We start from the raw sequence: 24,403 nt of genomic DNA, 5'->3' as shown, positions 1-24,403 counted from the left end.
TGACCTCTGTGACCGGAAATCATGCATTTAGTCACATAGCGGACCACGCAATTTCACTACGAACCGTTTGCGTGGTTCAGTGTCAAAAGCCTTTTGAAAATCTAAGAATACGAAATCAGTCAGAAATCTCCTGTCCATAGCACTCAAAACTTCTACTGTGCAAAGAGCTAGTTGAGTATCACAAGAACCATGTTTTTGAAATCCGTGTTGACTGTGTGCCAATAGACCGTTCTCTTAACGGTAACTCATAATGTTCGAACACAATATAGTTCCAAAATCCTGCTGCATATCGATGTCAATGGTATGGGTCTGTAATTCAGCAGATTAGTCCTATTACCTTTCGTTTACGTCTAGCGTCTACGTCTACGCCTACTTAATATCTCTGCTATTCACAATAAAGTGCCTGGCAGAGGGTTCAATGAACCACCTTAAAGCTGTCTCTCTACCGTTCCTCTCTCGAACGGCGCCAGGGAAAAAGAAACATTTACATTTTTCTGTGCGAGCTTTGATTTCTCTTATTTTATCGTGATTGTCATTACTCCCTATGTAGGTGGGTGCCAACAGAACGTTTCCGCAATCGGAGGAGAAAATCTGTGATTGAAATTTCATGAGAAGATCCCGTCGTATCAAAAAACGCCATAGTTTCAATCATTGCCACTCCAATTCACGTATCATATCTGTAGCACTATCTCCACTACTTCGTGATAAAACGAGCTGCACTTCTGTGTACTTTTTCGATGTCATCCGTCAGTCCCATCTGATACGTATCCCACAGCGCACAGCAATACTCCTGAATATGGCGGACAAGCGTGATGTAAGCAGTCTCTTTAGTAGACCTGTTGCACCTTCTAAGAGTTCTGCCATTGAATCGCAATCTTTGATTGGTTCTACCCACAACATTATCTATGCAGTCGTTCCAATCTAATGTATTTGTAATTGTAATCCATAATTATTTAGTTGAATTTACAACCTTCAGATTTGTGTGACTTATCGCGTAATCGAAATTTAGCGAATTTCTTTCAGCACTCATGTGAATAGCTTCACAATTTTCTTTATTCAGGGTCAACTGCCACTTTTAACACCATACAGATGTCGTATATAAATCATTATGCAGTTCGTTTTGGTCATCTGATGACTTTGCAAGACGGTACATGACAGCATCATCTGCAAACAATTTAATACTGGTACTGAGATTGTCTCCTATACCATCAATATAGATCAAAAACAGTTGTGGGCCTATAACACTTCCTTGGGGAACGCCGGATATTATTTGTGTTTTACTCGATGACTTCCCGTCTATTACTACGAACTGTGAACTTTCTGCTCGCAAAGCCACTCGCACAACTGAGGCGATATTTCATAGGTACGCAGTATGGTTAGATGACGCTTGTGAGGAACCGTGTTGAATGCCTTCGGGAAATCTAAAGATTTGGAATCAATTTGACATCCCCTGTGGATAGCACTCATTACTTCATGTGTATTAAGGGCTATTTGTGTTTGGCAAGAACGAGAACGATATTTTCTGAAACCGTGCTGATTATGTGTCAATTAATCGTTTTCATCGAGGTACTTCGTAATTTTCGAATACAGTACATGTTCCTAAACCCTACTGCAAATCGACGTTAGTGATGCGCGCCTGTAATTCAATATCAGAGACAGCAAAGGATTCGGAAGAGCAGTTAAACGGAATGGACAGTGTCTTGAAAGGATGGTATAAGATGAACAACAATAAAAGCAAAACGAGGACAATGGAATGTAGTCGAATTAAGTCGGGTGATGCTGAGGGAATTAGATTAGGAAATTAGACACTTAAAGTAGTAAATGAGTTTTGCTGTTTGGGGAGCAAAATAACTGATGATGGTCGAAGTAGAGAGGATAAAAAATGTGGACTGGCAATGGCAAGGAAAGCGTTTCTGAAGAAGAGCAATTTGTTAACATGAAGTAGAGATTTAAATGTCAGGAAGTCGTTTCTGAAAGTATTTGTATGGAGTGTAGCAATGTATGTAAGTGAAACGTTAGAATCTTTCGAAATGTGGTGCTACAGAAGAATGCTGAAGATTATATGGGCAGATCACATAACAAATGAGGAGGTATTGAATAGAATTTGGGCGAAGAGGAGTTTTTGGCACAACTTGACAAGAAGAAGGAACCGGTTGGTAGGACATGTTCTGAGGCATCAAGGGATCACCAGTTTAGTATTGGAGGGCAGCGTGGAGGGTAAAAATCGTAGAGGGAGACCAAGAGATGAATACACTAAGCAGATTCAGAAGGATGTAGGTTGCAGTAGGTACTGGGAGATGAAGAAGCTTGCACAGGATAGAGTAGTATGGAGAGCTGCATCAAACCAGTCTCAGGAATGAAGACCAGAACAACAACATTAATTTCTTTGGATCCTCAGTATGTAAACACTATTTGATCAAAAGTATCCGGACACCTGGCTGAAAATGACTTACAAGTTCGTGACACCCTCCACCGGTAATGCTGGAATTCAATACGGTGTATGCCCACCCTTTGCCTCGATGACAGCTTCCACTATCGCAGGCATACTTTAAATCAGGTGCTGGAAGGTTTCTTGGGGAACGGCATCCCATTATTCAAGGAGTGCTGCACTGAGGAGAGGCCTTGCACGTAGTCGGCGTTCCAAAACCTCCCAGAGGTGTTCTGTAGAATTCAGGTCGCGACTCTGTGCAGGCCAGTCCATTACAGAGATGTTATTGTCGTGTAATCACTCCTCCATATGCCGTGCATTATGCACAGGTGCTCGGTTGTGTTGAAAGATGTATTCGCCATCCCCGAATTGCTCTTCTACAGTGGGAAGCACGAAGGTCCGTAAAGCATCAATGTAGGCCTGTGTTGTGATAGTGCCACGCAAAGAGCAAACGGTGCCAGACCCCTCCATGAAAAACACGACCACACCATAACACCACCGCCTCCGAATTTTGCTTTTGGCGCTACACACACTGGCAGATGACGTTCACCGGGCATTTGCCATACCCGCACACTGCCATCGGATCGCCACACGTTGTACCGCGATTCGTGATTCCGCACAACATTTTTCCACTGTTCAGTCATCCAGTTTTTGGGCTCCTTACACCAAGCGAGGCGTCGTGTGACATTTGCCAGCGTGTTGTGTGGCTTGTGATCAGCCGCGCGACCATGAAGTGACAGTTTTTCTCACTCTACACTTAACTTTCATAGTGCTTGCAGTGGGTCCTGACACAGTTTGGAATTCTTGTGTGATGATCTGGACAGATGTCTGCCTATTACACATTACGACCTCTTTATTCTGTTGGCGGTAGCTGTCAGTCAACAGACGGGGTCGGCCTGTACGCTTTTGTGCTGTACGTGTCCCTTCACGTTTCCATTTCACTACCACAGCGGAAAGAGTTAACCTAGAGGTGTTTAGGAGTGTGGAAATATCGCGTACAGAAGTATGACGCAAGTGACACCGAATAACTTGACCACATTCGAAGTCCTTGAGTTCCACGGAGTTCCCCATTCTGCTCTCTGACGATGTCTAATGACTACTGAGGTCGCAGATTTGGAGTGCCTGACAGTAGGTGGCAGCACAATGAACGTAATTCGCAAATGTCCAGATACTTTTGATCACATTGTGTGTATATTTCCAAATGATATCTACTTGCAGATCTCGCCTGTTCCCTTGTTATTGGTAGAAGGGTTTCATATCTTGAAAAGAATGCAGCCCACTTATTCTACCTAATTCTGGATAAGCTACCAAATCAAAGCCAGGATTTGGCATTTCTGTCATGACTTTAGGATGGAATGGAAAGGCAAACTAAACATATTTGTGCTCTGAATCCTGAATTTATCTCTTTCATTTTCTTGAGTTTACTGGTCGCTCAGTTAGAGGGCAGAAAGAGGAACGCCAGTACGATAGTCACGAGTAAACATTTGGTTTCCACTCATGGCCTCGGATAATTCTGGGTTCCTCATCAAACACTGTGACTAAGGCTGTTAGTATCTGACCTACCTCTGCTTTCTGGGTAACTCGAAGGTTATAGAATTCTTGTGTTTTATAATGGTCGACTTCCTGTGCAGGTATATGCTGATTTTCATATCACAGTTGGACAGGATCAGTGAAACCAACAAATCACATTTCCTCTCCTTGGTATAATTTGCCATGGCTCATGGCTGTAGAAACGAAGTTCAAAGTGACTTAAGTACACCCTACCCAGGCAAGCAGCTTGCAGGCGCAGGGATCTGTTATTGCTTCCTTCTTGGCCAAAATATCAGTGCTTGTTTTGCACTTGGTTGTTACCCATCCTCGACGAGGAGTGAGTGGGCTCTCTTCGCTTCCTCACTTTGACTTGCCGGAAGGCTGGAGACTAGATTTTGGGCTCCAGCTTCAAGGATCTTGAACGCACTTCCTTTGTCAGCTCATTAGTTCAGTTGTGTAACCTAGTCAATAAGTCACTTATTTGTGCACAACTGTTTTCGAAGATGAGAGTTACTGGCAAATCATTCACAGTGTTGGGAATGGCGGTTTCTACATCACATTTTGCATGGTCATGGCACACATTGTGCCCTTGGTAAAACTCTTCCTTCGTGTACTCTCCATCATTAAATCTTAGAAGACGAAAACCATGTTCCACACCACTGCAGTTCACCAAGGCCAGGCCAGCGGGAATCTTAATCCGTTACTTGATCTGCGCCGCTCATTTCCGTGGCAGCAGGAACCCTGCCTGTGGTTGTAATGTTGGATGTCAAAATCATATGACTGTACAATGCTATTTGAATTCTTTATTATGCACTGCTGGCATCCAGAGTTTCACCCAGTGCACTCAATATATTCTCATATACAGCAACTGGCAACTTGGCTTTCAAAATTCGCAACATGCAATGAATAGTAATTGTCTCATTGCACTACTAAGTATTATTCACAAATTTGTCGGTGAAGTGATGGAGACTTCCTTGCCTCTCATTGCAAGATTCCGAATTAAAGGGTTTTCCGCAAACTCTCTTGAACGCCTCTTGAGTATACTTGGCCAAGAAGGTACATTCAAATTTCTCTAAATCCGACATGCATATGCAGCTTGCATAGCTAAGGGAACTTTGCCAATTTGCATAACCCGACGTAATAATTTTATCATTTGTATGTAACTCCATCAGTATGACAGAGGACGCGGCCACGTCCCTTGTACGCGGTTCCGTACAGAGAGGATAAGTAATAACTGTGGTACGATTTGTTTAGGACTCATCAAATATATGGGAATCTGGCTGTGTTTATTCTATGACATACCGTCCTTTAGCGGTGTTTTAATTTGGCGGACAGCGAATGTGGTGTAAAAAGACACAGAGCTTTTCCGCTGTAATGTTTTCGTCACATGTTCCATGAAGATGTGGATTTTAGTACCACGAAACCGGTAGATTTTGTGAAAGCCAACATCACGCACGCCTCAGATGTCAACTGGACATGTAAGCATACATATTACTACAAGTACAATCGTTAGGTCATTATAGATTTTCTAACAGTCGTGGTCAATGACTGAATGTGCTTGAGAGATACAACAATGTTTGTTCAATATTTCAACTTCCAACGTTTTCGCAAGGTCAATACTTGTAGATACAAATGTTACATTTGGGGATGTGTGTCCATGTTTCTGTCAGCTGCTGTCAAAGCATTTAGAAGCATTTTTTTTTGTTTGTTTCACTTTCATTATACGCTCACTTAGCTATTTCATCTGGTGTCTTAAGTGAGAAATTAGCATATGTGCTACAACTGTATCGCACAATTGTTGAATATCGCGAACTGTTCGAGCTGCGATATATGTAGTACTGCAACGACATTCTATCTGCATCCCTGCCTTTACCAGTTCCACAATTTGTGTTGTATATACACAAGTTATTCTTCGCTGATTTCGTTCTGAGGGCTAATATGCGCAGCAGAATTATCCAAGGAACAACTAAAAAATTGAAAATATTTAAAGAATTCACCAAGCTATAAAAGTGATTGGAAGCATGTCTTAGAGTTTCAGTCATTTGTCATTCTACCAGATTACCACAATAACCAATTTTGTTATTTTGTGCCGTTACTTCGGAAAACATAAATAAGCGTATTTTTGACAGCTACATAATAACTGCGTAATATCGCGATAAACAGTAAAGAACAGATTCAAGGATGGGAGACCGTAGCTAATTAATACTTAATGAAATTCTTAAGACAATTGCCATTTTCAAAACAGTGGAACAAGAGCTGAATCTGCAAGGGCTCTAAATATGAGAAGAGGTTAGTTTCAAAAATGTGGAGTCGTTATCAACTCCAGAAAAAAAGACGCCAAGGAATACTAAGGGTTACCACTGCAGGACCAGGCAGATATCTGTGCGGTAGTGCCCTGAGAGAACAGACTGCAACTGCCAGAATCTTAAGAAGTACCTTGCACCGTGTAGGTAATATAACTGTTTCAATGCGTCCTATCAGAAATATACTGCATGGGAGACGTTAACGCCCGTCGATCGTTAAGGTTTTCAGCTATTAGTAATGGGGATTGGGCACATCATATTTTGTCGTTCCCATAACATCAGAACTGGGCAGTAGATGAGTGGGGACATTTCCGCTTTACACATGAATCACCCTTCGGTTTGCACCCAGATTCAAGAAGAGTGCTGGTGATGCACGAAAGGCTTAGAAACGTACACGAGGTCAGCTAATGTCAATGAGCTATCACGGTCTGGGGAGGCATAATGACTAGTAGAAAAACGGACCTCGTAGTTATAAAAAGAACAGAGAGAAATTATATTTATACTCAAAACGTTTAGCAACATTTAGTGCTTCCCTGAATAATATGAGCCTACATTCCTCTAAATGCATTATAACGGCAGCTCACATTTCACCCGAGCGGTGTCTGAACCGTTTCAAAGACGTAAGATTCTAGTGATAGAGTACCCGGCGCAGTATCATTATTCAAACGCTGTAGAGCACCTATGGGGTAACATTCAGAGAAAACTTCATAGAATTCAGACGACATCCAGTGTCTGAATCAGATGTACGCTCGGTTTTGGAAAACATTCATCAAGATGAGATCTCCAGTCTTATTTCGACAATGTCAAGGAGATGCCGAGCTGCTCGTAGCTTCAGAGCAAATGCAACCCAATACTGTTGCCAAAAAGTTACTGACAGCTGAGAATGATAAGATTTTAAAAACTTCACAGTTGTCTCTACGATTCTCATGTTGCGTTTTCTTCTGAAAATTCTGCTGCTTATTGTTATTGAAGTTTATGCAATGAAATGGTTGTGTTTTGTTATACTTTCAAATAATGAGATGTACGTTTGATTAGGTACATGTATACCATAATTATCTATAAAATCAACTTCCTACGACAAATGTTCATTTGTCAGAGAATTTTGACTTGTGTATTTTATAGTTATTATACGTAGTTTCATTTCGACGTAATACATTTCCAGTCAAAGAAAAGCCACAATGTTCATAATAATGTTAATATTGTAGTTCTTTCTTGATCGGATGTTTATCATGCCAAAACCAATCAATGCAACTGTGAAGTTTTTAAAACCTGATCGTTCTCAGCTCTTTATTTGTCTTGAAACTCGAATTGCTGACAAGTTCCAGCAATAACTCAATGTTGATTGTTATATTCCTACCACGAACTAAGACCCTACAACTGTCACTGATGCACCAAAACCCTAACATTACTGCCCTTTCTATCCGTATAGAGGACAGTTTAATTTGCTTGCCTTTTGCAGTATCTCGTGTGAAAGACGACGTAATATACAAGTTTACATGAAATATCATGAAGCATACTTATTCTCCCAGAATGCCGGTTATTTTCCAAACAGTTTGATTCTGAGAATTTACAATTACAGCTTACAGCAGATATGCTTGACATCATCGCAAACGTAGCAAAGTCAGTTGTAAAGCTACAGTCGTAAAACTATGGAATTCAGAGATAATGGAATGTTGATTCCATTATCGATACATGCATTCATTGAAAAAACCTCAAAGAAATAGGGAGAACACAATAAAATATGAGAGGCAACCCTTTCAGTAAATGCTGTAAGACGGGAGAAAATAAACTTGCTATGAATTAACAGCAGTATTTTCGAACTAAATATTTACAGTCTCCTTTTCAGTCATTGCCACTAAATTGTATCTCTAATAAAGTGGCACGCGAGGTATATTCTAATTATAGCAATGCACATTTATACGAATGAAGTGGTCAAGCAAGCAGAATTTAAATATTCGGCATATGCAGGAAAATTTATTTTGCATTCAGCTCAAAATAACATTCCGATGCTGCTACACATTCTTCAACTACCGGGTTGTTCGGGGGATGCTGTTACGGAAAAATGCTTCGGGGTTCGTGTTATTGAGTATATAATGTTCCGTTATGCGTTATTGGAAAATACTCTTCTCGGAAGTGACTTCATTTCGCCTTACGCTGCTGTCGCACTGCATACATGCGAGTTCCAATCGGCTGACAGATATAATTCCTGCTCCAGCCCTTACCGTTTCATGAAGTTCCCATAGGTGCGGCACTATACGTAGCCTTTAAAATACTTTTTTGGCGGAAAACCAGAGCATCGCAGATATTCGTAGGTGTTTGCAGAATGTCTACGGAGAAATGGCAGTGAGCAAAACCTCGGTGGGTGGTTGGGCGAGGCGTCTGTCATCATCACAAACATCGCTCTTACCTGCCCTGCCGGCCGGAGTGGCCGTGCGGTTCTAGGCGCTGCAGTCTGGAACCGATTGACCGCTACGGGCGCAGGTTCGAATCCTGCCTCGGGCATGGATGTGTGTGCTGTCCTTACGTAAGTTAGGTTTAATTAGTTCTAAGTTCTAGGCGACTGATGACCTCAGAAGTTAAGTCGCATAGTGCTCAGAGCCACCTTACCTGGCCTGTCTCCCTCTTACCGGCAGGCCGTACACAACTGTGACTCCTGCAATCTTGGAATGTGTGGGCACGCGTATTTGGAGTAATAGTCAGGACGCAGTGAAACACCTCGCTGCACAACTGGACGTCTCTGTTGGTAGTGCTGACATACTCGTCCACCACCTGTGTTCTCAAAGATGTATGCCGGCTGGTTCCTTGCCCCCTAGCAGAAGAGGGCAAAGAGCAACGAAGGATCATCGCTGTATTACCCTTTACGAGGTAGATCGTGATAATGTTTTTCGAACATCGTAACACGCGACGTAACATGCGTTCATCAGTTCAAACAGAAAAAAGGTAATCCACTGAGTAGTGTTACATCGCCTCTCCCTCGAAGAAAAAGTTCAAAGTCACACCTTCAGGTGGCAAAGCCGTGGCGACGGACTTTTGGGACTCTGAAGACGTTATTCTATATGATGTCCTCCATCAGGACAAAACGATCAGCTTTGAAGTGGTTGTACTATCATAGGCAAACTGAAGAAACGACTTTAGCGTATTCGTCACCACAAAAAATTCATATGAAAATTTTCTGATACATGGCAAACCAATGCCTCACACAATTCTGCGCACCCGAGAGGAGCTCAGAAAGCTTCCCTGGACTGTTCTTCCTCACCCACCCTACAGCACCGTTCTGACGCCACCAGATTTCTTATGTTTGACGCAGTGAAGGACACTACTCAGGAAGCAGAAAGTGGATGAAGGGAAGGTTGATGAAAGCAGGCGTTTGCTCCGACGTCGACTAGTCGAATGGTACCATGCAGGCATACCTGTGCCCTGCCCGCATTGAACGAAGATTATATTGGAAAATAGGATTATGTGGCCAAGAGAGTGGGGAATATTGTGGTGTAATGGAATCCACAATTGAAACCAACCTGCTTTCAGAAGAAATAGTGTTGCGTTACTTATTGAGCGTCCTCGTATCTGTCAAAATACGTGCTGTAGTGTAAGACACGTACTTTTCACGTGTAAGAGCTGTAAATGAAGTTAACATAAATTTAGTTGTTGTGTACAATAAAACTATTTATTTTCTTATCGTGTTCTAACCAGTAATGTAATTCCGGGATTAGAAGATACTGATAATTTACAGAATGAAAAACAAATTCAGTGATAGCTCCAAGAATAGAATTCTTACTGAATTTCACCTGTTAGTGTTATTTTCGTACAATGAAGTTCTAACGCGTCCCCACTTAGCCCTAATTTGATTGTCAATATTTGTGGGAAATGATCACTGTACGTCGTAGTACCAGATAGCGAAGCGTGTCTTTCGGATTACAAACTACAGGGAATCTCGGTGTTAGGGAAGATTTTAAACGATGTGAGGCTTCAATGAAAAACGTAATACTGCAAAGAAACGCTGTTTTATTTCTGAACGGTACAGATTATCCAGCCACGGAAAGATGCCTGCAAGAGATGAAGCAATTTTGCAGGAACAATCTCAGGGTATGGACATAAAATAGATGCTTTAGCATTAGTCCCATGCCCATGGGCGTCAGTATTTTTGAATGCGTTTGTGATTGTTTCCTTCGAATCATTTCTCACACGGTATTCGCTCTCCTGTTTGCTTTTTCTTGAGTTACAGCTCTTTAGTATTTCCACTTGTCTTGGTTTATCAGATTTGGGGCGAAATCGACTTTTTTATATAAGGTGGTTTCTAAGAGAAAAGAGTGTGGGATAAGGGGATAACGCCTCCGAACTTGTTTTAAATAAAGCAAACTTTATTGACATTATACAATCCTATTCTTCATGTCTATACATTTATTTCTCATTTTAGTCCCCATAGAGACCGTCACTGTAGAATGTTTAACTTAGTTGGCGCAGCATCAATGTCAAATCCACTTGCACCGCCTCAGCACTATCAAAGTGGAGTCCTCGAAGGTGTCTTGAAAGATTTCGGAAGATATGAAAACTGGATCGTTCCAAATTGAAATTGTACATAAGATCATCGGTTACAGTGAACCTAAGGTGCCGGATTCTTGCTGATGTCGCAGCCGTAGCGTGCAGCCTGGTACCATCATTCTGTAGGAGATGGTACTAATGTGTGGAACTACTCTTCGAATTAGAAACTACTCTTAGAATTAGAAACTCTATTACATCATGCATTTTCTCAAGCATGGACATAGTTACGTTACACATCTCCAGTTTTCAAGCTATAATTCGGAGCATTCAGCGATAGGGACTGCAAATATGTAGACGTGAAGAATGAAAATGTAGAAACTTAATGTGTTTATTTCGTTTAAAAAGTGTTTAGTGTATTTAACAAAATATTCGGAAGCATTAGTTTCCAGCACGCTCTATTTTGGCAGTAAAGTTTCTGTCATAATGTTAAACTTCTCTTCCAGCATTTGTGTATGTAAAGGGTTTACGTTCCTGAGTCTCTTCAGTGCGTCGGACATCCTGGAGTACTGTTCGCTAATAATACAGTGGAGAACATAGAAGTCCGCTGTTTATACCTTTGGTCATTTTTGAGTTTTTTCAAGTCTGTACATCGTTTTACCAGAATAATACGGCCTCATAGGATGGTTTCAGCATTAGGAACTAAACCGTACGCACGGAAACACGCCTTAGACCATAGCCTAGTGTTCACGAGACTAGATATCACCGAAGTCTTCACACTGTCAAACCGCATCTATAGCTACACAACCGTCATGAAAGTGCGGCGGATCCCCGAAACGGTCTCTGTCTCTATCTGATACCAGTAGCATTTCTAATGTAGAACTGATTTTCCCCAAGTTGCTGTCTCTCACTTCATTTTCTCTGCATTCTACCGAATACCATAGCAGATCCTCATACGACATCTTGAACGTGAGATGTCACACTAATCGTTTTGTGCCAATCCGGTTGCCACTTTATTTCTGCGTTCTTAGGCAGTGCAATGTGTCGCATTGTAACGCTTTTCTCTTGTCTGCTACTTATCATTGCTTTCGTCTTCCTTCGATTTACTTGGAATCAATATTCTGTACTCATTACATTGTTCATTTCATTCAGCACGTAATTCTTCTTCACTTTCACTCTGGATAGCAGTCTCATCAGCGAATCGTATCATTGACATCCTTTCACCATGAAGTCTAGTTACTCCCCTGAATCTTCTTTTTATGTTGATCATAGCTTCTTCAATGTACAAATTATACAGCAGGCAGGAAGAACTACCTCCATGTCACACCATTTTTAATCCGATCGCCCTCTCTTATTATTCCCTCCTGGTTCTTACACATATTGTTTATTATCCGTCTCTACCTATAGCTTATCCCTATTTTCCTCAGATTTTCTAACATTTTGCAGCATTTTACATTGTCGAACGCTTTTTCCAGGTTGACAAATTCTATGAACGAGTCCGCAGCTATTGGTCGTGCGGTAGCGTTCTCGCTTCCCGCGCCCGTGTTCACGGGTTGGATTCCCGGTGGGGTAAGGGATTTTCTCTGCCTCGTGATGACTGGGTGTTGTGTGATGTCCTTAGGTTAGTTAGGTTTAAGCAGTTCTAAGTTTTGGGGGACTGATGACCATAGCTGTTAAGTCCCATAGTGCTCAGAGCCATTTGAGCCTATGAACGAGTGTTGATTTCTCTTTAGTCTTGCTTCCATTATCAACCGCAACGTCAGAATTGCCTCTCTCGTACCTTTACTTTTTGTAAAGTCCAGTTGATCGTCATCCACCACATATTCAATTATCTTTTCCATTATTTGTATATTATTCTTGTCAGCAAATTGTAAGCGACAACTGTTAAGCTCATTATGTGATAAGTGTCTCCAAACTTGTTCTTTGTTTGGATTCCTAAAACCAACTAACTGCAGCTTTCGCTCACCTAGCTTAAATTTATCGCTTTCCAAAGAGGCACATTTTAGGTAGTAATGAGCATCTGAACAAATGATAACTCACGGACCCACAAACATCTTTGCATTACCGCATTCAGTGCGTGCTAGTGGTTTAAGTGGCTCTGAGCACGATGGGACTCAACATCTGAGATCATCAGTCCCCTTGCGTGCTATTGCTTAAAGCTGCGCTCGCAACGACTTGATTGGCTAACTTTTATGGTAAATAAATCGGAAACGTGGCGACATGTCGTATTTCATACTGAACAATTATTTACAAGGTCAAACTCACTTGCGACATTTTTACAAGCCCTTCACGCTATTTTCAGGCTGTTTCTGACCACCCTGTATAAACAAAGAATCACAGTTAAAACAGAATTAACCAGCGTCACTCAAGTGAATTTTGTTTCAGTGTTGACAGGTGTTTCCCGAAACACAGTCCCGTTGCATATTTGGCCCTAGGATACCTCAGTGAAATCAGAGAAGGATTATGTGTAGCTAGAGTCCTTTTGCCACTCTATAAGGACTGAAAGTTGCTTGCTTTAATGTCAAGTTTCAGAACTATTCTTGATCACAAGAATCCGGCAAAGATAATAAGTACTAATTAATCGATTATGAAATTATCATAGTCTTTGAGTAGCTAAGAATTGATGTCTGAAGTAATATACTTTATCTAGTTGAAGCGGTAGCCAGCGGCGAGAGAGTGTTGACACGTGGTGTTTTCTAGGTGCACGTCCATTTGAACCACACAAAGCCGTCTGGTAGAATTTGATTTCGTTGTTCTCGGTCGGTATTTGCAGTTGACCGCTTGCTGTAGCTCCACTACAGACGAGAGGTCTGTTAACTTCCTTTGAATTTCTTTTCACGGCTATGGACATGTGACGACACATAAAGGATTGATGAGATTCTGGTTAGATCATACAGCTTCGTGTTACATTGTTTGAGGCATTTTCAGCTCTTTAAGGAGCTTATGTTTACGTTAAATCTTAAGTTTGTTATTCAGCGAGGTAGATAATTTCGAGGAGCACGGTGCAAAATTGGATTTTCATTGATCAATTCGAATAATAGGTCGTTTAATTCACCACTTTTCGTTTAGCTAAATCTTTGCGGTATTTTCCTTGGATATACGATTTATAATTGTCCATTTTTTTCTTTCGTGGTGGCATAACATGCCACGTGTTTCTTGTAAGGAAAGTTCTTTTCTCTCCTCTATCAATGGTCATGTTCTGAGTCTAAATCATTATTAACGGAGTTAAAACTTTGACGGTTTACTGGTATTTCCGTTTCATTCGATAAATTTTTTCAAAGATTTCATTACTCACTTGTTGTGGTATGTACTTTGCGTTCTGCAATTAACTTAAAACACGGACCCTCATACCCTTCTGCCTTCAACAGAAAAAATACTAAAAGCAGGCACTATTACAACCAGTACGGACTTTTAAAAATTGCAGTCAACAGAAGGATTTGCCATTCTTTGCAGATTTACAGATCAGAAGGTGTATTGTTTTCTGGGTTGCATCTATTCATGAAATTCTGCTGGAAGTAATTGCTATGGATCAATATCTTTCCCATATTTATATATAAAATTGTTAGGCAATCAGAGTAATCCACGTTTGCTCATTGCAAGTAATACACCTGTAATGTGGTTTAAGTATGCGTTTTCGAAATTAGACTACGGCCTTGCAAGCAGTATTGTGCCCATACAATGCACTTAAATTTTGAAGTACAACCTATATGTTATTTACGTTGCGCATAATAAGCAGTAATTACTCTGGAATATGATTTTTTTTATTATTTATAGTTTCAGATTGAATTATAATTCATTTGTTTGGTAAAAAATTAATTTAGAAAGCAACTTTTATTCAGGACAAGGTTACAACTACTTACTTTCGTGTACTCAGAATAATACAGAAGGGTAGTCCCAGCATTGTCTTTACGTACATCTATTTAATCATGTTTGCCAATAATCTGTCTCTTGAATAATAAATTCGTTTACGGAAGACAATGAGCTATGAAGTTGAAAGGGAGCATCTTCAGTACTTGAATGTAAAGCCTAGAGAACATCTGTTGTTCTACTAATCCCCCAGTTGCGAAGCATTAATGCATCAGGAGTTACGTCCTCGGAACGCGGAGAGCGGGAAATTATGACGGAAGTAAAGAATCTGGAAGCCTCTGCAGAACTTTTGATTACGCTTGTCCGGTGGGTTAAAAGCTTAATTACCTGAAAGTAATTTTAAGTAAGAGCTCATTTCAAAGAAGCGAATCCGATAAACCTCTGACGGTAACCCACAAATCCGATGCAGAACAATTACCGGAATTTCATTCACCGCCTCATTTGCTGCGGCTATTTCCTTGTCGCTTTTAGTTTGGAAGTACCACTTCACGGTTTCCATTTAAGTAGGAAAAAGACCGATTCAGTTAGGGTATTTCTTACACAGCGGGAGGAGACTTTCATGCGTAAAGTCGATTTAACAACCCAGGTAATACTTTGTCAAATTTGTATCACAAATTAGTAATAAAAATGTATATATTTATTACAAAACACCTGATATAATTAAGTCATTATCTGTCATCAACAAATTACGGGATGTCTAAAAATTCACATACCTGTAGACTTTTAGGTCTACTGGTGTACGATATATACGAGGCGTGTTTTTTAATTTGGTACTGTTTTGAAATTTAAAAAAAACTCGTGCTAAGATATCTCAATAATTTTATTTTCACGTGAAAGCCTGTACCTTAATTTAATTTTCTACATAATTTCAGTCGGTATTAAGGCACTTGTCATAACGTTGTACCACTTTTTGAATACTCTCCTCATGGAAGTCTGCCACCTGAGTTATTAACCACTGCATGACAACTGTTTTAACCTCGTCATCGTCATGAAGACGCTGATCGCCCAGGTGTTTCCTCAAGTTCAGGACGAGATGGTAGTCACTAGGAGCAAGATCGAGGCTTTACGGAGGATGATCTAGAGTTTCCCATCGAAAAGATGTGATGAGATCTTTGGTCTGATTCGCCACATGCGGACGGGCATTCTCCTGCAGCAAAACGATGCCTTTGCTCAACTTCCCACGTCTTTTGTTCTGAATTGAACGGCGCAGATTGTGCAATGCCTTACAGTAAACTGCTTGATTGTCTCATTATGAGGCAGAAATTCCACAAACAATACTCCTTTTCTGTCCCAAAAAACTGTGCACATGATTTTCTAGGCAGAAATTGTTGCTTAAACTTGGCTTTTCTGGGTGAATCTGAATGCCGCCATTTCATGGACTGTTGCTTTGATTGTGGTGGGACGTAGGCCACCCATGTTTCATCGCCCATAACAATTTGACTTAATAAATCATCACCGTCGTGGTACCGCTCAAGGAATGTCAATGCACTGTCTAAATGTTTGGTTTTATGTACATCCATCAACATTTTCGGTACCCAACTTGCGCATAATTTTCGGTATTTCAAGTGCTGGCTAACAGTGCCATACAAAACACTACAAGAAACATTAGGAAAGTCATCCCGCAAGGAAGAAATGGTAAGGCGTCTGTTTTCTCTCACATTATTGTCCACTTCCTGCACCAAACTTTCATTAACGACCGAAGGACGCCCACTCCGTTGTTCATCCTGCACATTTGTGCGGCCATCTTTAAATGTTCTCACCCACTCTCTTACCATTGCATCACTCAAAATGATTTCTCCGTAAACTGCGCAGATCTCACGATGAATATAGATCGCTTTTAGGCCTTTAGCACTAAGAAATCTTATAACAGCCCGTACCTCACAGTCGACGGGACTCACGATTATCGGAGGCATCTTAAACACTCAGTACACAACGTAAACAAGGAAGAATCAGACTGTAATGGCGTCAGTGCTTGAACAACATATGTAGGTACCCAGTGCTCATGCAGAGAAAGCTGACCGCAGCGCTGCGGCTGCGGTGTGGCAAAACGGTACTTACTTAAAAAACACGTCTCGTACAGTGTTCTAACATACATGTACTCTTGTAACTAATATATGCAGTGTATCAGCTTTTGCATATGAGATACCATGAATTTACTCTTGCGAAAGAAAGTGGCATATCAAAGAGTATCAAGTCTCTGTATTTTCAACTATATTTATTCCAGGTTCGTAACGGGCATAAGGCAACGGTGCTACTTTAGATCATTGCGACACTCATTTATTGACATGCCTGTATATGGCCAGTGCAATTCACGTGCGTAGACATGACGAGTTGCGGCCGTTATAGGAGGTAGCTCCAAATAGGCTGACAAAGCCTAGGAAAATTAAGGAGGTCTAATTCTTAGATGGTGGTGTAGTATCCCAGAGATATTACTGTTAGTCTGCCATATGTAATAAGTGACAAAAACATAAGAAAGAATTGCAAGAACAAAAAGTGGTACTGTTATCAGTATCTTTGTCCAGCGGGAACTGAATGACGCTACAATAACAAGTTACAGAACACATAATATATTACATACAATAATCTGAGAATATATATTAAAACTAGTAGAGAGACCTACAGTTTCCTTCTATCATTGGCCCCCACGACTTATATTTTGGGAAATCAGGGATTACATAGAAATTAGGAAGACATATTTTAACGGTAATTAGTGAGAATGGTACATATCTGAGAGCAATCCAATGACTGTAGAAAACAGAAGAAATCTTTGCAATGTACACTCGACCGCCTACATGATGGAATGCTACCACAGTACGTATGTGCATGTATGAGAGTCATCTCCTAAAATAGTTAATCAAGGCTATCCAGCAGGTATAGAGGCACTGACTTAAGCGATGAGGTGTGAATGTCATGATGAATTTTTCTTAGAAGTATATATTGTTGAAATATTGTTTTATTAAAGTTAATGGAACACGTCAAAGATAAACATGTGTAATGACAGAACAGCCTGGTAATGCAACACATACCACTGGGTCTGCATGTTAATAAGTTTAGTACATTGTTGTAACTAACTGCATGAGACTGTGGGCGCCACAATACACTCTATTTGATCTACCAGTAGGTCATATATTTGTGCTCACAATAATGTGACCAACAATGATTTGCTGAACTTCATATACCATGTTACTATTTATAACTCCATTCCTACTCCTCATCGTCCCTTAGCGCAACAGTCGGCGGTTCAAGACTAGAATCTAATAGATTATTGTCTCTGGTGGTGACGACTGTACGCTTGCGTTGGTTTCAGTATTATCTTTGAAAACGACAAATGAAGCATATTTCAAATATAAAGCAAGTATTGCCACAAATGCACAGCAGCCGATCGATCAGGTGCATCAGAATACAGCAGGGAAGCATTTTACACACAGTGAATTTTAAATCTGATTACGATAGACTTCGAAATAAACACTGTATTGCGTAACTGTTCAGAAATGTAATTTTAAAATGAGTGGCACTGGAGCATATTTGATTTTTTTTACTGCACCAGACAGATCTGCGGGCAATCCATTGACTGTAGAAAGCAGCGTAAGGCCAGTATTTTCTAATATTTGTACACCAACATAGGCTGCAACCTTGGCCAGATGCCAAAACCCCATGCACTTGCTTACAATGCTGGTTCAGGGTTAGGCGTGCCAGCACCTCCATGACCGTGATCGGGGAGCTGCGACAACAGCTGGCGTTTGAGATCTTTCGGTGGCGCATGGCAGGCCGCGTACGTGACGTCTACCGTGATTAATTCCCCCCCCCCCCCCCTCCTACTATGGTGTGCGAAAACCTTCCGGCCAGGTTGGGCACGTTGCGACAGCTTGGCTTGAACACGCCCTACAGCTTCCGCTGTGAGGGCGCCAGCGTTTGTCCGCCAACCTATCATGACCACCGTCACAAAGGCAAAGCCGCAGCCTCGATGGGCCGCAGTTCAAACTAAGGTCCGTCCAGTACCGACCACCGTACTCCAACCACCAGTCCGGGGTTAGTGCAATACTGTCAGCTGCACGAATATACTGCAGAAGACTACGAGGCAGCTGGTAGGAGCTGCGTGATGCGATGAGCGGACACCTGCTAATGGGGGCCGGCGGTTCATCATTCGCTGTCTATGCCACCGCTCATCACATGTGGGCCCACCGTTTCTAGGCATGTCCAGGTAGAAAGTCAATAAATTATATGACAGTCTTGACTGTTTTCATGTTTCGCACCTCTTCTCCAGATCCCTAAGTGAACCACTTGCTTACACCCATTCTCATCAATATGCACTACTGGCCATTAAAACTGCAACACCAAGAAGATATGCAGACGATAAACGGGTATTCATTGGACAAATATATTGTACTAGAAGTGACATATGATTACATATTCATGCAATTTGGGTGCATAGATCCTGAGAAATCAGTACCCAGAACAACCACCTCTGGTTGTAATAACGGCCGTGATACGCCTGGGCATTGACTCAAACAAGCTTGGTTCAAATGGTTCAAATGGCTCTGAGCACTATGCGACTTAACTTCTAAAGGCATCAGTCTCCTAGAACTTAGAACTAATTAAACCTAACTAACCTAAGGACATCACACACATCCATGCCCAAGGCATGATTCAAACCTGCTGCCATAGCGGTCGCTAGACTCGAGACTATAGCGCCTAGAACCGCACTGCCACTCCGAAACAAGCTTGGATGGCGTGTACAGGTACAACTGCCGATGCAGCCTTAACACGATACCATAGTTCATCAAAAGTAGTGACTGGCGTATTGTGACGACCCAGTTGCTCGGCCACCATTGACCGGACGTGCCCAATTGGTGACAGATCTGGAGAATGTGCTGGACAGGGCAGCAGTCGAACATTTTCGTTATCCAGAAAGGCCCGTACAGGACCTGCAACATGCGGTCGAGCATTATCCTGCTGAAATGCAGGCTTTCGCAGGGATCGTATGAAGGGTTGAGCCACGGGTTGTAACACATGTGAAATGTAACGTCCACTGTTCAGAGTGCCGTCATTGCGAACAAGAGGTGACCGAGATGTGTAACCAATGGCACCCAATACCATCACGCCAGATTATACGCCAGTATGAAGATGACGAATACACCCGTCCAATGTGCGTTCACCGCGATGTCGCCAAACACGGATGCGACCATCATGATGCTGTAAACAGAACCTGGATTCATCCGAAAAAATGACGTTTTGCCATTCGTGCACCCAGGTTCGCCGTTGACTACACCATCGCAGTCGCTCATCTCTGTAATGAAGCATCAAGGGTAGCCGCAGCCATGGTCTTCGAGCTGATAGTCCATGCTGCTGCAAACGTCGTCGAACTGTTCGTGCAGATGGTTGTTGTCTTGCAAACGTCCCCATCTGTTGACTCAGGGGTCGAGAAGTGGCTGCTCGATCCGTTACAGCAATGTGGATAAGATGCCTGTCATCTCGACTGCTAGTGATACGAGGCCGTTGGGATCTAGAACGGCGTTCCGTATGACCCTCCTGAATCCACCGATTCCTTATTCTGCTAACAGTCATTGGATCTCGGCCAACGCGAGCAGCAATGTCGCTATGCGATAAACCGCAATCGCGATAGGCTACAATCCGACCTTCATCAAAGTCAGAAACATGATGGTACGCATTTTTCCTCCTTACACGAGGCATCACAACAACATTTCTTAGGCAATGCCGTCAACTGCTATTTGTGTATGAGAAATCGATTGGAAACTTTCCTCATATCAGCACGTTGTAGGTGTCGCCACAGGCGCCAATTATGGGTGAATGGTCTGAAAAGCTAATCATTGGCATTTCACAGCATCCTCTTCCTGTCGGTTAAATTTCGCGTCTGTAGAACGTCATTTTTGTGGTGTAGCAATTTTAATGACCAGTAGTGTAGTAGTGAAGTTTCAGAATCACGAGACTCGTGATCAGTGAAGCTCGGTGAAAACTACGTGGTTTACCTTAAATAAATATTAATGATGTCTCAGTATAACAGAATTCCTGTTATGGTAATACTATTTTGGAGCGTACGTTGATGAATGTGTAATGGAAGGTGATCTGTCACGATTCTTGTAAAAACCGTAGGAGGTAGCAACTACTTGATTTGAAGTGTTATAGATCTTGATCGCTTCATCTTGGACTTTATCTAAGATCTATGCTATTAGCAAATGTATAACAATTCCAGTTTAATGTGAAGAGAATCACCTCATAACATTGTTAAATTTCGCTTCTGTAGAACGTCATTTTTGTGGTGTAGCAATTTTAATGACCAGTAGTGTAGTAGTGAAATTTAGGAGAGAGCTGTACAAAACAATTATGTGGAGATTTGCTCACATTTTCTCTTCAGTTTTCCTTTAATTAGTTTATCAATACCGTGTATTCTATCCAACTTAAAACTGTCCGATTTGGTAACATTAACTTGGCGTTGTAGCCAACAATGTGGGACTTACGGGTTTCCAAAATACCGTGTCCTGTGTCTCCCGAACACGATATTTCTTTCGACTTCGTAACTCGGCGTCTTCATCAGGTGTTAACTGAGACTAGTCGAGAAGCTGACGGCGTCCCATATTTATACCTGGGCGCTGTCAACTGTTTAATGTGCCATTCCCGCCGTCTGTAGTCGTTTCTGGCAGTGGTATCCGTGTCCAGGCGTTCTGCCTTATGTCCGTGTCCGCTGCGGCTGTTTTTCCCGATGGCGACCCTCCCATGGCGCTCCGCACTAGATCTGCACCCAATAGTCAGATTCCTAGCACTATTGTAGCGACGATTCTTATGCTGTGCACGACCGATGCCTCTTTCCCTCGTTGCCGTGTAATTTTCCTACTTTTCTGCGTTCGGCATGCGCCTGCAAGGTGCACTTCCTGTGACATCACGTTGCTGTTGGAGTTGCTTATGATATCTGATCACGCTGTAGCAATCTGTAGTGGCGATGGTCGCCTTCTGAAGTTCTGTCCTATGCTCTCAGGTCGTGTGGTGACTAAGGTTTCAGGTGGTTGCCCTTGTGACCTGTTTTGTCCACGGCCTCTGTGGCTGTCTCTTGAGGAGGAGGCAGTCGCCGTTTGATGCTTCATAAGAGATTTGGTCAAGATAATTAGGGCCCTGGCCATCTGAGGTTCGTTACAGGTTAAGGGAACTTTCTTCTGTTCTTTCTGTAGTAGTTTCTAAGCCAGATTCCACGCCGTACTCAGCTGGTACTTGGCTTAGAGGTTGATCGGGCTCTCTGCCGTTTTGATTTCAATAGAGTCAGCAATGACACTATAACAGAATCAGGGTGTTTGTACCAGGATCCCAGTTTTTTCGTACTTCATGGTGTGTTCAAGTTACAGGCAATGTTTGCTATAGCTATTTAGAGGCCTGTCGTGGGCTGGCTTGTTTCGGAATTACTTTGATCTAATGTCAGTGTTTCTGGTGGTTTGACCGTTGTAACGCATACAGCACTCATATGGTAGATACCAGGATTTCCTACATGCAGATCATTTTTGGAGCACCGTGATCTTTGTTCATGGGCAGAACACACTTTTGATTTCATGTTTTTTTGGGGATTCTGTTGATTTTAGAAGATACATGCCTTACATGCGGTAAACAGTCTAACTTTCTAGTCTCTTCTTCTTGCTGCTCTCCCGTTGTATCATGTCGTCTAATGCGATAGAGAGCATTTTGGATGTCCTTGGTTGAGTATCCGCTGTTTGCGAACACTCGCTGAGGACATTCCAACTCTGTTCTTAATCTGTCTGGGTCGAAGAACGTTTTGGCCCAAGTATTCTCAGCACTCTGTTCTTCTGTGATGGATGATGACAGCTGTCGGCTTGTGTTTATAAGTTGGTGTGAGTTGGTCTCCATTCACACTGTGGCCTAGTGTGGCGTAAGTGCTTCCCATATACCACAACATCCAGGAACGGGAGCTGACCATCATTTTGTAGTTCCGTTGTGAACTTAATGTTGTAAAGCCTCGATTTCAGATGGTCCAGGACTATTCCATTCCTTTCTAGCCATTTGGCCAGATGACGAACGCTACATAAATATGTAACATGTAGGCTGGTAGGCAGCAGTAGGAAGTGCCTCATCCTCGAATTTATCCTTAAACAGATTTGCTTCTGCCAGAGACTACAAACATGAGCCCTGATTATTTTGTCGACCAGTCTCAGGAAATACCTGATGAAGATGACGAGTTACGACGTCGAAATATCGTCCTGAAAAAACTCGGAACACCGGCAGTATATCAGAGTCTACAAGATGACAACGAGTCGCTGGTGATATTACTTTACGAATGTTACAACGTAATGTTTGGGGTGTTTGTAATCCAAGAATGCATATTGGTTTGTGATCTAACAAGGTTCTTCGGGATTTGGAGTCTACTATTTTCATAATAGAAATGAATTGTTCGCTCATGTATGTCGAACCGAACATAGGTGATATCCACTCAACTGCATAAAGCCTCGGAAATCTGGTTTGGTTAAGATTCTGGTAATTAGTCAGGTCTTTCTTGTGGTTACATTTCTCCTTCAACAAAGAGTCGCATTGTAACTCTAAAAGCTCCGTGTTGTAACTGATAGGAAAATTCCACAATGCAATTTTCACCCTACAGCCGAGAGTGCATTGATGTATAACTTGCTGGTTGTTGAAGACTGTTCGCCGGATCGAGACTCGAACTCAGGACTTTTGCCTTTCACGGACAAGTACCCTACAAATAGAGGTTCCAAATTAGGACCCAGGACTCGTCCTCACAGCTTTAATTCCGCCAGTACCTCATTTCCTACCTTCTAAACTTCACAGAAGCTCTCCGACGTAGGAGTCGTGCTTCGTAGCTCAATCTGCAGAGCACTTCACCGCGAAGGGCAAATGTGCCGAGTTCGAGTCTCGGTCCAACACACAGTTTTAACCTACCAGGAAGTTTCAATTTGGTAGGAACATTGTTACAATCAATGAATGAGGAGATGCAAAGCGCTGAAAAGTAGTACACAATGTTTCTACATCTTGAATGCCGCACTCAGACTGACTACGATGATTTTGTAAGATTTACTCATATTCATCATGGAGGCTAATATCTGGAGTACACAAGTGCGATTACTACTCGATATGCACAGTGTTTCCAGTCAGCAGTTGATTTCTGCACTTATACAATGCTTTTTTTAAGGTTTTTGTTCCATTTTACATATCAGTTACGATGAGTTCCTTGCATCATTGTGAGGTATTTAAATTCTTCAACAGAGATAATAAATCAGCGGTGAAAGCGAAGTCAAAATCGCCCGTAATTTATTGTAAATCAGGAACAGCCTGATTTTGTTTAATCATTAATAATGCTGTTTCGTCTCTCAACCAACAGAATCTGTTCCATTACCCCTGCGAATCCAGCGGACGTTAGAGTAATGAGAAAGGTCACTGTACCGACTGCCACATTTTTCAACAACGACTTCCTTTGCTGTATGAAAAGCTATTCTGTTGCTCAGACGGACACGGACAGCTGCTTCACTGCTTTAATAGCCATCCACATCAACATGTTCCTGGTATTTTCCATATTCGTTTGCGTGGCAGACAAAATAATGACGACGTAAAAACATTTCTCACTACTTCACACTTCTGTATTACATACGTAACACTTGGCAACTTCATCGCATAACACAAACAGGAAACGTTTCTCCCGGTAGACTGAAAACTGACTACCTCGTTTTACTTGTGCTCGCTGTGTTATTATCATCGAGAGCGTTACAGCTGACTGAACCCCTCAGTTGCGTACCCACAGCGCCGTTTCTCTCGGCAACATTACAGTGGACAT

This window comes from Schistocerca gregaria, chromosome 7, assembly GCF_023897955.1.
Source record: "Schistocerca gregaria isolate iqSchGreg1 chromosome 7, iqSchGreg1.2, whole genome shotgun sequence".
Taxonomy (NCBI): Eukaryota; Metazoa; Arthropoda; class Insecta; order Orthoptera; family Acrididae; genus Schistocerca; species Schistocerca gregaria.
This window is presented reverse-complemented; position numbering follows the sequence as displayed.